Genomic DNA, 14857 nt, shown 5'->3' with positions numbered 1-14857 from the left:
ACATTTCGTATAAATGGAATGATACAATACCTGGCCTTTTGTGATTGGCTTATTTCACTTAGCATAATGTTTTTGAGGTTCATTCATGTCATAGCATGTATCGTTGCTTCATCCCTTTTTGTGGCTGAATAATATTCCATTGTATAGGTAGACCACATTTTGTTTACCCATTCATTTGTTGACGGACATTTGGGTTATTTACACCTTTTGGCTAGTGTGAATAGTGCTGCTATGAACATTCTCGTTCAAGTATTTATCTGAATACCTGTTTTCAAATCTTTTATGTTTATATCTCTTCATAGTTTTTTTTCTCTCATTTTAAAAAAAAAAAACATTATTTATTTGGCTGCGCCGGGTCTTAGTTGCGGCATGTGGGCTCTTAGTTGTGGTATGCGGGCTCTTAGTTGTGGTATGCGGGATCTAGTTCCCTGACCAGGGATCGAACCTGGGTCCCCTGCATTGGGAGCATGGAGTCTTAACCACTGGACCACCAGGGAAATCCCTTCCTCTCTTTTTTTAATTCAAGTTTATTTACAATATTGTGTTAGTTTCAGGTGTACAGCATAGTGATTCAGTTTTTTGTTCTTTGGGGTTTCTTTTGCAGATTATATTCCAGTATAGGTTATTACAAAATTTTGGGTTTAATTCCCTGTGCTACACAGTAAATCCTTGTGCTTATCTATTTTATGTATAGTAGTTTTCCTCATTGTTCTTAAAGTTTATTTTACTATATTGTTGTAAATACCTATGAAAAGGACTAATTATATTCATGTTCCTTTTAATATTTAACTTTTTTTTAATACTGATTATCAGTATTATACACATTCATTGTAGAAAAACTTGAAAAGTACAGAGATGCACAAAGGAGGAAATAATGAAAACTCAGGGAGATAATCGTCCAGAGATAACCACAATAACTGTTTTTATGCATTTCTGTATAATCTTTTCAGTGCATATGTATTTACATAATTGGGATACTAGTTACCAGCATTAATATAACATTTACCCTGTGCCAGGCACAGATCTAAGTGCCTGACTTGCGTTACCATATTTTTTTTTCCTCACAACAACCCTTTGAAGTAGGTATTCTTTTTTTTTTTTTTTTAAACATCTTTATTGAAGTATAATTGCCTTACATGAAGTAGGTATTCTTATAGATGCAGATGCTAAAGCACGAAGAGGGTAAGTGACTTGCCTGAAGTGAATCGCTGGTAAGTGGCTGAGCTGGGGTTGGAATCCAGAGACTGCTGTAAGCCACTGTTCCATACAGCCCCCTTTGATTCCTGTAGACTGTTCTGATTCCCACTCACAGATGCCACTGGGGAGGAAGGAGGCGAGGGGGACAGGCTGGTGTGTGTGCCTGTGTGTATTTCGTGTGTGTGTGTATCACAGTGTACTCGGGAGTGTAGTGATTGAGGAAACGATCAAACAGATGCGTGGCGGGTGTGAACACTGCCCTCCCACCCAGATTTGTCAGGGAGCGAAAACCACTGGGAATATAGTGTCAGTTGGTGTGTCTCCCTCCGCTCTGGGCGAGGTCTGTGGGCCCAGCAAAAAGAGGGGAGCCTTTCCTGCTCCTTGGTGTCCCCCAGCCACTTCTGCTTCAGCCCTCTGTGGGTTCTCTGTCCTGCTGCTCTACAACTTTCGGGTTATTTGCTTATATCTTCCTTCGGCTTCCTTTTGAAAGTTTTTTTTTTTTTTCTCAGTTACTGACCCTTGTCAATTAGAGAGTTGAACTCTCCAGCTACAATTGTGGATTTGTCTTTCTTTCCTATCATTTCTGTCGATTTTAGCTTTATCTGGTTTGAAGCTCAGTTATTGGATGTGTATGTGTTTAGGACTATTACATGTTCATGACGAATTGACTTTTTATCATTATGAAGTGTCTTTCTTTATCTCTAATAATATTCCTGTCTGGAAGTCCACATCATGTGATTTTCACAGAACCATTCCAGCTTTCTTGATATTAGTGTGAGTGTGGTATATTTTTCTCCATTGTTTTATACGTATCAAACTGGTAGGAACTGTTTATCTGTGTCTTTATATTTAAAGTGTTTTTCATAGACAGCTTATTTTGAATCTTGCATTTTTATCCAGTCTGACAATCTCTACCTTTTAATTGAAGTGTATAGACCTTCTAACATTTAAAGTAATTATCAACACAATTGGGTGTAAGTTTACCATCTTGCCACTTGTTTTCTGTTTCTACCATTTGTTCTTTATTCTTTCTTCTTTTCCTGCCTTCTTTTGGATTCATGGTGTATCTTTTAAGATTCCATTTTATCTCCACTCTTGGCTTATTTGGCTATACTTCATTGGTTTATTTTCTTTTCACGGTTGCTGTATGGTTTACAGGTTTAACTTAACACAGTCTACCTTCAAATCATAAACCACTTCACATACAATGTAAGAACCTTACAACGGTATAGATATTTCCATTCTCCCCTCCCGTCTTTTGTGTTATTGTTGTCATAAATCTTACTTCTACTTATATTATAAAACCCACACTATGTTGCTAGGCTTTTACATTTACCCACAAATTTACTATTTCTGGAGCTCTTTGTTCCTTTGTAAAAAGGGCTTTTTTTAAGTCTAAAGAAATTAACAAAAATGTTTGCAAAACATTATTTTTTTCCCTTCCTCTCTCTTTCAGTTTCTCATCCGAAAACTTGTCGTCCTCTTTCTTTTCCTGGCGAGTTTCCCCTGCCTGTGGAGCTTCCCTCTGCATCGCTAATCCATGCGTGCTTTTTGGCTGTCTCATCTGTGGCTCGGTGGTGATAATCAGTGATGCTACCAGCTGCTCCAACTACAGAGCCCCATGGCTGGTGTTGCTAACACATTCCAGTGGTCCAAGGTTCAGAAAATCCACACATTCCAGCTCCCATCTCCTGCTCCTCTGCCCCACTGGGAGAGGTGTGACAGGATCCGATCCACAGGATGCTGGGGCTGCATTTCTCCCTGTTCCTCCTTGCCCTCCTCCTCCCCCTCCAGTGCCAAGTGAAAGTGCCACCAGCCCCAGGGCCTGGCTGCCCGGGTACCAGATTCCCGCCAGCTGCCTCACTCTTGTGAGCCAGCCCCCTTCCCTGACCTGCCCTCCCCCACCCACAGAGGAAGCCAGACAGGCCACACAGTGAGTTGAAACCTTAAGTACCCACCAGGGGCTGCTCTGCTCAGGCCACAAAGTCTTGTGCAGTGTTCCTTTGATTTTTTTTTTTTTTTTCTTTAAAGGGCAGGAGTGGTGCCGGTTGGGGAGGTAACTAGATCGCAGTAGAGGGAAATTTCCTGGGATAGAAGAGGAGGGAGGGCTTGGGCCCTGTGCTTATGTGTTGCTCGCCCACATGGTGCTTGGCATGTATTGAGCGCTCATGGAAGCCCGGAGTGGCGTGGACTGCAGTGGTGAGCAGGTCTCGGCAACAGATGGGCTTGGTGGGGCTGGGCTCTGATCGATGCAAGGAGGTAAAGATGGATGGAGACAGACTCCCTGCCCTTAATGAGCTGTCACAGGCTGGTGGGACAGAGGCACTCAGGCAGACAGTTCCTACTGGTTTGATATGTGCTCTCACAGGGGATGTGCACGGTGCTTTGGGAACTCAAAGGAAAGGGACCTGGAACCCTGTGCCAGGAATGTGGTCAGGGAGGGCTTCCTGGAGGAAATGGTACCCTAAGCTGACTCTTTGATGTGTGTTTATTTAAACTGGAGTCTTGACATTTAGAAAAGCCCCACACTTTCATCCTTTATATAAATCATAAGGATTTCCATAGTAAGATTTTGGGAATCTCTTACAGAAGATGCTGTAAAACCTGTACATTGTGGTGTATCTGTCCCTAAATAAGTGTTGTCTTCTCCCTTTCAGGGTTGCTATAAACATTGTCACCCATGTAGCATATGTTTGACTTTTTTTTTTTTTTTTTTTGGCCACGCCATGCAGCATGAGGGATCTTAGTTCCCCAACCAGGGCTCGAACCCGTACCCCCTGCATCGGGAGCATGGAGTCGTAACCACTGGAGTGCCAGGGAAGTCCCCAAACTACCTTAATTTATGTGTGTTTCCTCATTGTAAGCAGGCTTGTCTTCCTATCTGGATTTTTTTGTGTATATGTGTTCTACCAATTAACTACTTTTGCAGTTTTAATCCTGTATTATTTCTACTTTGTTTTGTGTAAAAGGGGAAAAATAAAAAAGCTGGAATCCCCGCCCCCTCCAAAATATTTATTTTCCATAATAAGATTTGGAAATCTCTTACAGAAGAGACCCCCCCCCACAGCATAGAAACCACGCGTTCCTATTTATTTAGGTAGGTAGAACGGATCCTTTTTATCCTCGTGTTGCAGAAGAGGAAACTGAACTGTGATGAGTCTCAAGGGATAAGAAAGGATTTAGCCTGGAAAAGAAGATAGGAGAGTGGACGGCACAGCATGTGCAAAGGCCCGGAGGGAGGAGGCCTTTTGTGTGTATGTGCTAATAAGTTCATGGACTCTGCTGTGGCACCGTGTGTTGTCCCAACTGGATCTTACAAACTCATCAAACTTAGCCTGAGCGACAAGGCCACGGACAGTCGCTAGCCTTTGTTTCCCAAGTGGAATGACCTTTTTGGGTGGCCTCGGTATGGCAGTTGAGGTGGGGCCAGCCTCTGGGGCTTCTGTTATCCTCCAGTCAGGTGTTGAGCTCTGTCGGTGCAAATTCTTCCCCGGCTCAGCTGGGGTGGAGCCCTGGGCCAGTTCTGAAGGGCATTTCCACAAGAGTTTGGGGCCTGAGATTGTGTCCTGGGCCCGCCGGCCCCAGTGGTGAGCCTGTGTGCTTGTGTGACAGGAAGGACCTGGTTCCTGTGATAACACGCTTGACTTTACCCCTCTTCCGGAGGGGGGCTGTCAGGGGATGGAGGCAGCTTTGTATTTGTATTTCAGGGCTGGACTTGGGCACCGCGGGAGTGGGCTGAGAGAGGGGTGAGCACTCTGAGAATTCTGGAGCTGGCTGCATGCAGTTTACAGCTTCCCCACACCCGGGCCAGAGCACACAGGAGTGGCAGCACTGTATCGTTCCCCAAACCTCTGCTTCCTGGGCCCCGGAGAGATTCAGAGGTGGCTTGGCCAGGGGAAAAGAAAGGCCCCTGGGCTCGGGTAGCCCCGTGGCTCTGCCTGTCTGGATCACTGCCCTTGTCACCCTGACTCTCCTGTGCGCCTTCTTCCCCGAGGCCCTGCTTCTCCTCCCACCTGCCCTATCTCATCTGGTGGATGTTCCGTCCTCCCTTAGGAAACAAACGTGGGAGGCATCCTGTACTCCTCTGTCTTCATAGCCACTCAATTACCAGGTCTCCTTGATTTCGCCTAGTTTTATTTAGAGCATTGTGACTCTTGGGCCGCCTCTGGTCAAGCCCCGCCTCCCTCCCAGCTCCCCTGCACACACTGATGTAAAACGCAAGCCTGGTCCTGCCGTTCCCTCCCCCACAGTTTGCCCTTGTACGTCCAGACTCCACAGCAGGTCCTGCGCTCCTCTTCCCCCAAGCTGGGATTTGTGCTCTGAGCTCCAGCCCCCTCTGTCTGCCAGGCTGTGTCTCACCTCTGCCTCTGTGCCTTCCTGTGCCTGGAAAAAACCTCTGCTCTCTCCCACTGGCCCAGATTATGACAGTCTCCCACTAGTTAGCGCTCTGTGGGGACAGATACTGTTTTGTTTTATCACTTTTTTTTTGGCCGAGCCATGTGGCATGAGGAATCTTAGTTCCCTGACCAGGGATTGAACCCACGCCCCTGCAGTGGAAGCGCGGAGTCTTAACCACTGGACCACCGGGGGAGTCCCCAGACATTGTATTTTTGTCACCTCTGTGCCCAGCATGGTGTTTGTAGACATTATCGGGGCCACCGAGGGTAAAGGTGAGGCAGCACCCAGGGAGAGGGATGGAAGGACAGGGGGAGGCAGGTCCTGGGGAATTCCCCCATCCCTATGATGTTAGAGGCAGTTATCATACCCAGTCTACAGATGTAGGAACTGAGCTCAAAGAGGTGCAGTGCCAGCAAGTGGCGGAGCTGGGACTTAGAAGTTTTCCAACTACAAAAGCCACACTGCATTTCCTTGCAAACTCACGGTACTTGCTGAGGCCGGTGGGTGTTGTGAATGGTTGGAGTGGGCCAAAAAGAAAGGGCGTTAGATTTCATGCTACAGCCAGTGGTGGCCCTGCAGGTAAGTAGACCCGTATTGCTAGCTCTTCTGACTGCTCCTGGGAAGCCAGACAATCTGGCTTTCATATGAAATCTCTCAATTTATTAAGACTAACTCAAATTTCTTTTAAAAGTACAAACAGGGACCTCCACTGCAGGGGACCAGGGGGCATGGGTTCGATCCTTGGTCGGTTCGATCCCTGGTCGGGGAACTAAGATCCCGCGGCCAATAAAAACCCCACAAACACATCCAGGGAGTTGTGTGGTGGGATGCAGCCTGCAGGCCTAGGGCTGGTGGCGTCTGCCATATTCTCTGTTGCCTCCTTTAACCCCCCCTCCCCGGGTCCTGCTGCCTCTAGAATCCCCTCTGGGAGAAGAATCAGAGTTCATTACTTGAAAGAGCTCTTGGAAGATTATCTGGGCCAACCCTTAGCCATGTGTGATTCTTATTTCACCAGAAAGGTAGGTAGGCGTGGGCAAGTAAGGAACTGTAAATTCTGCCTCTCCGGGAGTCTGTGCTCCTGGGCCTGAGCGGCTGGGCTCAGCCCCACTGCCCCACCCCCAGTGGCTGCTGGCACTTCCTGCTGTCGGCCACTGCACACTGAACTGCCCTTGGCTCTAAGGGTGGCACCACCCCTGGGATCTTCCCTCAGAGGACCTGGACGCCAGGCCAGAGCGCCATGGCTGCGCTTTGAGCCTGGGTTTTGAAGTTTGTCCCTCTCACGTGGAAACAGGAGTCTTTGTTCACAGCCAGTGAGACTCCTCTCGTCCCAGCTCCTACCTCAACTACGTGTGGGGTAGGACAGTGGAGTGGGGGGGCCAGGCACAACCCCGCCCCCGACTCCCTGCAAGGGACAGGGCCCACGGAGGGAGACCTCACAGTTCGGGGTACAACAGGGAGGGGTGGATGGGGACAGAGACTTGCACTTTTTTTTTTAAGTTTTTTTTTTTTTTATTGAAGTATAGTTGATTTACAGTGTTTCAGGTGTATAGCAAAATGATTCAGTTATATATATTTTCTTTTTCAGATTCTTTTCCATTATAGGTTATTATAAGATATTGAATATAGTTCCCTGTGCTGTACAGTATGTCCTTGTTTATCTCTTTTATATATAGTAGTGTGGATCTGTTAATCCCAAATTCCAAATTTATCCCTCCCCTGCTTTCTCCTCTGGTACCCATAAGGAGACTTGCACTTTAAAAAAAAAAAATTTTTATTTATTTATTTATTTATTTATTTATTTATCTATGGCTGTGTTGGGTCTTCGTTGCTGCACGTGGGCTTTCTCTAGTTGTGGTGAGGGGGGGCTTGGGGGGGTACCGCTCTTGCCATCTGTCCTGGCTCTGCTGGGTTGGATTCCCAAGAGCTCCAGATGTCTCATCCAATAAAACCCAAAGTAGGGCTGAGATGGATACTCCCCCCGCCCCCCCGGCCAATCTCCTGATGTAACCAGCTGGGCGTGGTGGAGGGAGGCCAGCCATGCCAAGCCAAGCTGAGCCCTGGGACCTTCTCTGCCACGTGAGCCCTGGGGCACAGACCACCCTGTTCGGTTCTTCCGTAAGGCTTGGCATCTGCTTGGCTCTCTGCTTCAGTTCTGGGGCTGTTAGGCTGCTAGCTGGCGGACTACAGGGTCTGATTTTGGTTCTCTTCCCACCCCGTCCTCCTCCTCTGTACCTTGATGTCCCTACATGTGAGCCCTGCCAGCGAGACTGACAGTCCCTGGGTGCTTTTTCTTTCAGGCAAGTCTTTCCCTCCTTTTTTTCTCTTGTGGTTTCCCAGTGTGACTCTTGTTACCCAGAGTCGTGAGGACTGGCCTCCACCTGCTCCCTCCCTGTCCAGGAACAGGCCGAATTCCCAGTGCAGAGAGTCAGCGAGGATATGGGCTTCCAGAGAAATTTGTCTTGACCTCCTCAGGAAATGGCTGGAGGCATCTCTCCTTTGTAGATCAGCGACGCCATCCCACCAGGGCCTGTGTGGGGAGCTTGGGAAGGACTGGGACAAGACTTGGGGCTCCTCCCTTACTCAGGAGGTACCAACAGTCAGTCAGGCAGCCCGAGAATTTTGTCTTACCCCAAACCAAGCAGGTGGCTTCCAAACTTGTGAAACTGGGAAGACCAGGGCTGGATGGCATAGATACTTCTAGGGAAGTGAAAGTGTAATTGAGGGTCAACTGGGGGCCACTGGCCCTGGCTCTTTCTTGGCCCCTCTGCCCCTTCTTCTCTGCTCTTGACTATCTCAGATAGTGGTTCCAGCTGTGTTCTGCAGTGTCATACCCTCCAGATGACACTCGTGACAGATAAGGATCATGAGCTGCCCATCCTTCTTCTGGAGGGTGCTGCCTGGGGTTCTGAGCACCTTCCAGCTCTTTCTCTCCCTCAGGAAAGCATGTTGGAACACATGTGGGTGGGCTGACAGTCATGAACCCACTTCAGCTTATTTTCAAACAGCGAAGGCAAATAAATAGGAAATGTGCATACTTTATGATCCTTAGCTTAGGACAGGTGGTGGCACACCTCAGGCTTATTGATCGTACATCATGCGAGAGATTCTTTGTCCCTCCCTCATTTGGCTGTTTGGTGCCTTCAGTGGAGCCTTGACTGCCAGTCTGTCTCCTGATGATTCTCTTGCCACCTCTGCTTGATTATGGTGGAGGCTGGGGAGCCACTGTGCCCCAGAACATTGGCCCAGGCTCCTCAATCTGTGCAGATAAGAAGAGGGCGGAGGTCAGTGCCTGGGGCAGCCCCATCTTGCATCATGCTGTTTGGATGGGCAACAGAGTGGAAAACACTCTTGCAAGTAGACCTACCAGGCAACGAGTTAGCCTAGAACATGGAGCTCCCCGTGCCACCACTAGGGGCTCATCTGTGGCACAGGGCCCTGCCTGAGGGGCAAAGACAAGAAGGGAGGCCCAGAGCAAGGGCCCCAGCAGAGGCCGGGGTGGAGGGGCACCCCAGTGGCCAGCCTTCTTGGATTGCTCCAGGGGCTCTGGAGACTGGTGCTTTGGAAACGGAGAGTGTGGAGAGTGGTGACAGGCAGAATGAGGGACAGCTGCTGACAGCGATGTTCCTCTCCCAGTGGGGTGTCATGGAAAGAACATGGGTGAGCTCTGCAGTCAGGCAGAGCTGTCCTCGTGGGGGTGGGGGACTCTGCCCGGCTGCAGAGCGTACTCATCACACATCTCTGAGCCTCTTTGTCCTGATCTATAAAATGGGGTTGTGAGGCCTGCACGTTTCCCCGTGCCCCCCCTGTCTGAGCTTCTTTCTGGTCACGCGACCCTGTCTTTGGGTTCCTTTGTGGCACTCTGCAGGGCTCAGAGCCTCAGTGGCAGGAGCAAAGGCTGCTCTGCCCTGGGCTTGCTCTGGGAGGTCAGAGACTGAGAGCTCCTTCTATTGCCAAGATTCCAGGTTCAACGCCACAGGGCTCTCGGACAGCAGTGACTTCCCAGCAGGTGGCAGAGCTGGCATAGGGCTGGGGGGTGTTGGAGCCCTGTAACTTCTCGCTGTCGCCTCTGTCCTTGCTAGGGAGTGAGTCGGAGGCTTCTGGGCTCAGCTGATGTTCTCTGAGGAGGACTTGGAATGAACCCAAGGAACAGAGGGATGAGGTCAGTGGTTTGCTCAGCAAGGAGGCCCGAGTTAGTGACAGACCTGTCACAGCTCCCAAGATTCCTGGCCGCAGTCCCTGGCTCCGCCTCCTCCCCCTCCCATCCTTAGGGAGATGAAAATCAGCAATGATGCGATGATGCGGGTTTCTTTACCGAGTGTCTCTTTGTGTCACAGTGGGAGGCCCAGGAGGCTCTCCCCAGCCGCGGTGGTTTTCGCATACTTTTTCATTGATTACTCACCCTGTGCTCTATGAGCTATCTGAGTAACTAAAGCCCAGAATTGCCACCCAGGCTGGTGAGTGGTGTGGATTTGAACCTGTCCCCCTCTCTACTTGGAGGCCCGTTCTTTCCACTCGGCCACGCTGCCATGCAGGCTGGGATGCCAGGAGGGGTATAGAGAGAGCTGTGTGATTGTCCCAGCTCCCAACGCCGCATGGGAAGACAGATCTATGGTATGGACAGGATGGCTTTGTGGGGCTGCTTAAATGTCACCTAAGCCCCCATGTGCATGTGCAAAAGGTCTCTCTGAAGCCTCAGTTCTTATCTTACAATTCATTTGCATTTTGCACCTAACTCCATAAAGTAGCCTTTTAATTTAATGCAGTGATTTCAATGTCTTGCTTCTGAGCCAGTTTGATCCTCAGAAGGTGTCCTGGGTTTACCTGTGCCCCTGGCCTCCACGCTCCCCCTGGGGGTGTGGATATCCCTGTAGATGAAGGGGGTGGGAGGCATGTTCAGTGCTATGAGTAAAGGCACTTTGCTGGGGAAAGGGAAGAGGGGGCCCAATTTGGCCAGCGAGGCACGTTGCAGTGGGCGGGCCGAGAAGGTAAAGGCCAGTCAGGGCTGTATTCTGAGAGGCTCAAGACCAGAACGCCAACCCCAGGGGTTCCGATCTCATTCTGTAGGCAGAGAGGGTCATGGTGGCTGAGTATTCTGACTCTCTTTTGCTTGGCAAACGTCCAGTCACTGTCCGAGAAGCTCATGAGGGTATTCGTGCTGTGGATCTAGCAAGGGGGGAGGAGGTTCCTGCCCTCAGAGGGCAAGCGGTCTAGTGGACGCGCACAGAAGGGGTGAGGTTTCAGGTTCACACTGCTGGCGTCTGCTGCAAGGGTTAGAATGGGGGAGCGCAGAGCAGGCGCTGCCAGGGAGTTCGAGAAGGGGCCGAGCGTGGATTCGGATGCCAGTCTAAGTTGTTGGCTTCCTGTGACAGAAAGGGAGGCAAGTAAAGGGGAGAGGCCCCGTGAAGGAAGAACTGATGGTACTTGGTGACAGTGACGTGTGGGGAGCTGGAAGAGGGCCCCAGGATATCACAGGTGCTATAGGAGAACCGGGGAAGGCCGGCAAGAGAGAGTGCGGTCAGGAAATGGCCTAGCTGCCGGAGATGGGGAAGAACGGACCTGTCCTGTGGCCACCGTGAGCCATGTTCATTAGTCAGAGCTTGACTGGTCAAGAGGGGGTAAGTAGTGCTATGAAATCCACAAACATCGGGAAAAGACTACAGCTCATTCCTGGAACAGGCCAACTTTTGAACTTTCTGTTTGGGTCTCTGTAGGGCGGATGACTCACTTCTAAGCCCCTCCTAACCTCTGTTGATGATTAGCAGGGGTGAGAGGCCCCCGGAGCCGCCCTGCTCCACAACAGACCGACTTGCCACAAAGAGCCCAGATTGCAGGAATGGATTGGGTGGATTTGGAATAGCTGAGAAAAATTCCAGCCCCTGAGCCGCCTGGGTTCGAGGCTGTCTATCTTGTTGTATGTAAATCCACGTTTTACCCTTTGAAGGAACTGCGGGGTGGGCCTGGAGTTGGACCCTAGACACGACCTTAAAAGAGTCCAGAGTCTCTGGGTGACCCGAAGAGGTGATGAAATCTGACCAATGAAATGCGTTCACGGGGTTCTGGGCCCTCTGGGGGAGGGTGGGGCCCGCTGATCCTGGACCCAGAGATGAGTTATTTACAACAGAAACGAGACTCCGCTGTCCAGTCAGCCTGGACCTGCTGCTGTGCCCGTCTTGGGGAGGGGGTGGAGGTGTGCAAAGTATACCTGGGCGGCTTCTCCCACCTGTTGCTGCTTAACCTGCTGGAGCCCCATCAGATGGGGAAGTCGCCGTGGCCCAGGGCCTGGTCACTGGGGGGTCCTGTGTGGGTGCCCAGTGCAGCTGGGGCCTGGCACAGTTGGGCTTCTGCCTGGAGCTCGGCGTGACCTCTGGAGTTGCCTTTCTGCCTTTATTCTCTCGTGTCTCTGGTTACCTGTGCTCTGTGACCTTGGGCGCCAGCCAGGCACCCAGTAAAGAGAGCCAACCTGCCTACACACTCATGTTGTGTCAGCCCCTGCAAGGAAGGGCAGACAGGAAACCGCCCTCCTAAGGCATGTGGGAAGCCCAGGCAAGAAACGCCTTCTCCAAAGGGCCGCCTCCCACCTCTCCGAGCAGCATCTTGGAAGACTCCTGGCCGTCTCCCCTGGTTTCCTGTGTGTCACCCCCAGCCCACACTTCCTTCAGGGCTGAGAGTAAAATGGCAGTTCCTGTTGAGTGAGGCATGAGTCAGCGAAGGAGAATGGTGGCTGAGTCTTCATAACCTCCAGGCACGGCTATTAAATATTTAAATGACACTACAGTATTGATTGTTTCTCCTCCATCCCCTTAGGGAGAGCAGTTCGCTGTCTGGGATTCAGATAATAGCAATATCTTGGATTTAGACAAACTCCAAAGAGCTCCAGAAAGGTTCTGTGTAAATTTCACCCGAAATTATGTTATCTCCTCCTCAGGGCTTGCTATCAGGCATGGGAACAAATTGGGTTCTGCCCGTTTTACAGCTAGAGAAGATGCCCGACCCGATGACAGGCACCCAGCAGGCTGGGCCTGGAATCACAGCATCCTGGCACTGGCTACTTTCTCTGTTCACGGCTCCTTCCCCATCTTCCTCGTTCTCACAGTCCCGCTGTCATTCAGCCATTCATTCTACCTGCTGGGGATATGGCATCAAGCAAGATAGACAGGGCCCCTTCATTCTTGGAGAGGAGGCAGTCAGTTGGCAAGAACCCAGATTGGCAGGGGAGGCCCCTTCAGGAGATCGAGTTCCTTAGTCAGTGGCCAGGCCCTGGGTCCCCGGGCTGGGTAGTGCAGAGCAGATCTGGCCTAAATTGTAGATTGGCCCTTACTGTTCACAGATCTGTCTTTCCTCCCAGGACAGTTATCAGGATAAATATACCCGGCTCCCCATTCCTGGGGAGTTACTCACCATGTAAAAGTGCCCTGCTGCCCTGGATTAGATTACCTCTGCTCTAACTGCTCATGTGCTCAGGGCTGGGGGAGGGGGAGACCCGCCTTCTCGTCCTGCTCTCCTTCCTAATCTGGAAGAGTCTCAGCAAAGGGGCTGAGATGAGACCATCCCCGTAGAGGGGAGCCGGTCCTGCTGTTTACACAGCTCCTTCCTTAGGAAGGGCCGAGCCCCGCTCACTGCTTATGTACTGAGCTTGGGCAGCTGTAAGGAGGCTGGGCAGCTTCTCCTCTGACACTTGAGGCCACCAGGGCTGCGCAGGTGGTCAGCAGGGGGGCCGAAACCTCTCTTGCCCACAGTTCTGAACCCAGTAGGGTAGGCAAGCTGAAAGGCTGGGTTTCTCCAGGTCTGGTGGGGAAGGGACTCACCAAGCTGCTGCTGTCTCTGTGAGAGTCTGGGTCTCACCATAAATGGAGGGAATGGACAGTTGACCCTGGCCTGGGAAGGCCTTGTGCAATGGCAGTCCCTTATGGCTGTGCTGGAGCTCTCAGGGCAGTGTTTGCTACACCTTCCTTCTGCTTCTCAGCTCCCAAGGAAACACCTGCCTGGGCCGTGAAAGCTGAGTTACATTGGCCTGCAGAACAAAGGTGGGTGAGCTGAGTCTTGTTCTTATTGTGGGCCTCTTCTAGGCTAGGTATCAAGAATATAAGGCACGTCAAGCTGGGGTCTTCCTGGTGGCCAAAGGACCCTACCTCTTTTAGATCAGCCTAGCGCTGGTGTGGCAGGGGAGCCTGTGAACTCTGGGATGGGATGATGCCCCACATGTACCTGCCCCATCATGAAGATCTGCTGGGCAGGCTTCTCCATGGTGACTTTGTTTTCCCCAGGATGGTGCTCCTAACTGATGATCTAGGATTGCAACATCCTTTGCTTTCAGGATGTTGAAGCGCTTTTCTCCTTCCCCTCCAGGGCTAACCATTTCTCTGGGAGGGAACTCCATCTACTGAGCGTGTGCTCTATTCCAGGGACTGTGCTAAAGCAGGCACTTTATATCCACTCTCTCGTGTAATCCTTACTCCTGTGAGTAAGGTGGTGGAATTCCCATTGGACAGACAAGAAAACCGAGGTACAAGAGCAGTTAAGCAGCCTGGACGGGCAACTTGGCCACAGAGCAGAGTTTGTGTGACTCAGAGTTCCCCTGTATGAGTTCTAACATCTCGTGTCCTCAGAGCCTGGGAGGGAGAATGAAATCTGTAACCGTGCCCCCCCCCCAACCGCCGCCGCCACATTTGAGGGATCCTGGATGGCCCTTTATCTCACTCTCTTTAGCGTCCATCCAGCTCTAGGCCTCTGATCTTGATAGTCTTTAATCACGTACTAAGAAGTTGCCGGGCTTGGGTAGGAGGAAGCCGGGCTTGTGAAAGAGGCTTGACTTGTCTATATACTCCAGTTCGGGGTGGAGGTGGAGGTGGTTAGTTGATTCTCTTTAACTTATTATTGGGTGCTATGTGTCTGTGGGTCAGCCCAGGTCCCCAAGCCTCAGTCTGGCGGAGATCCCCGATGTTGGGGATGGGAGGGCGCCTGGGGCTCCCTCTGTCCTGGGTGCCTTGAGCTGGTCTGGGAATATGAGGGGCGCAGCTGCAGCATTTGCCCTGGAATGCAGCCCGACCGGCCCCCGAGTCTCCTCCCTCCCAGCGCAGAGAGCCTGGACACCTGAGTCTTAACCCCCTCAGGGCTGCAGAGCCAGCGGCTCCCCCCACCACCTCCCGTCCTCAGGATTGTGCTCGGCTGGTGGTTACTGGGGCCCAGGGAAGGGCCTTTCACCTTGTCCTGGCCCCGTGCGCTGTGCTCACCCGCCCGCTTGCTCCTGGGCAGCCTCTCAGTG

General features: G+C 51.1%; 1 protein-coding gene and 1 non-coding gene across 13 annotated transcripts in view; one reads left to right on the top strand and one right to left on the bottom strand.

The window, feature by feature from the left end:
• PXN (paxillin) overlaps window positions 1–14857 on the top strand; it is a 41826-nt gene that overhangs the window by 12384 nt on the left and 14585 nt on the right. The gene's annotated exons all lie outside the window — the stretch shown is intronic.
• TRNAW-CCA (transfer RNA tryptophan (anticodon CCA)) lies at window positions 425–497 on the bottom strand. The gene has a single exon. It is a non-coding gene; the product is annotated as a tRNA-Trp (tRNA).

Source organism: Balaenoptera ricei, chromosome 14, assembly GCF_028023285.1.
Source record: "Balaenoptera ricei isolate mBalRic1 chromosome 14, mBalRic1.hap2, whole genome shotgun sequence".
NCBI lineage: Eukaryota > Metazoa > Chordata > Mammalia > Artiodactyla > Balaenopteridae > Balaenoptera > Balaenoptera ricei.
Note: the sequence above shows the minus strand (reverse complement) of the source record. Positions and strands in the feature narration are given on the sequence as shown.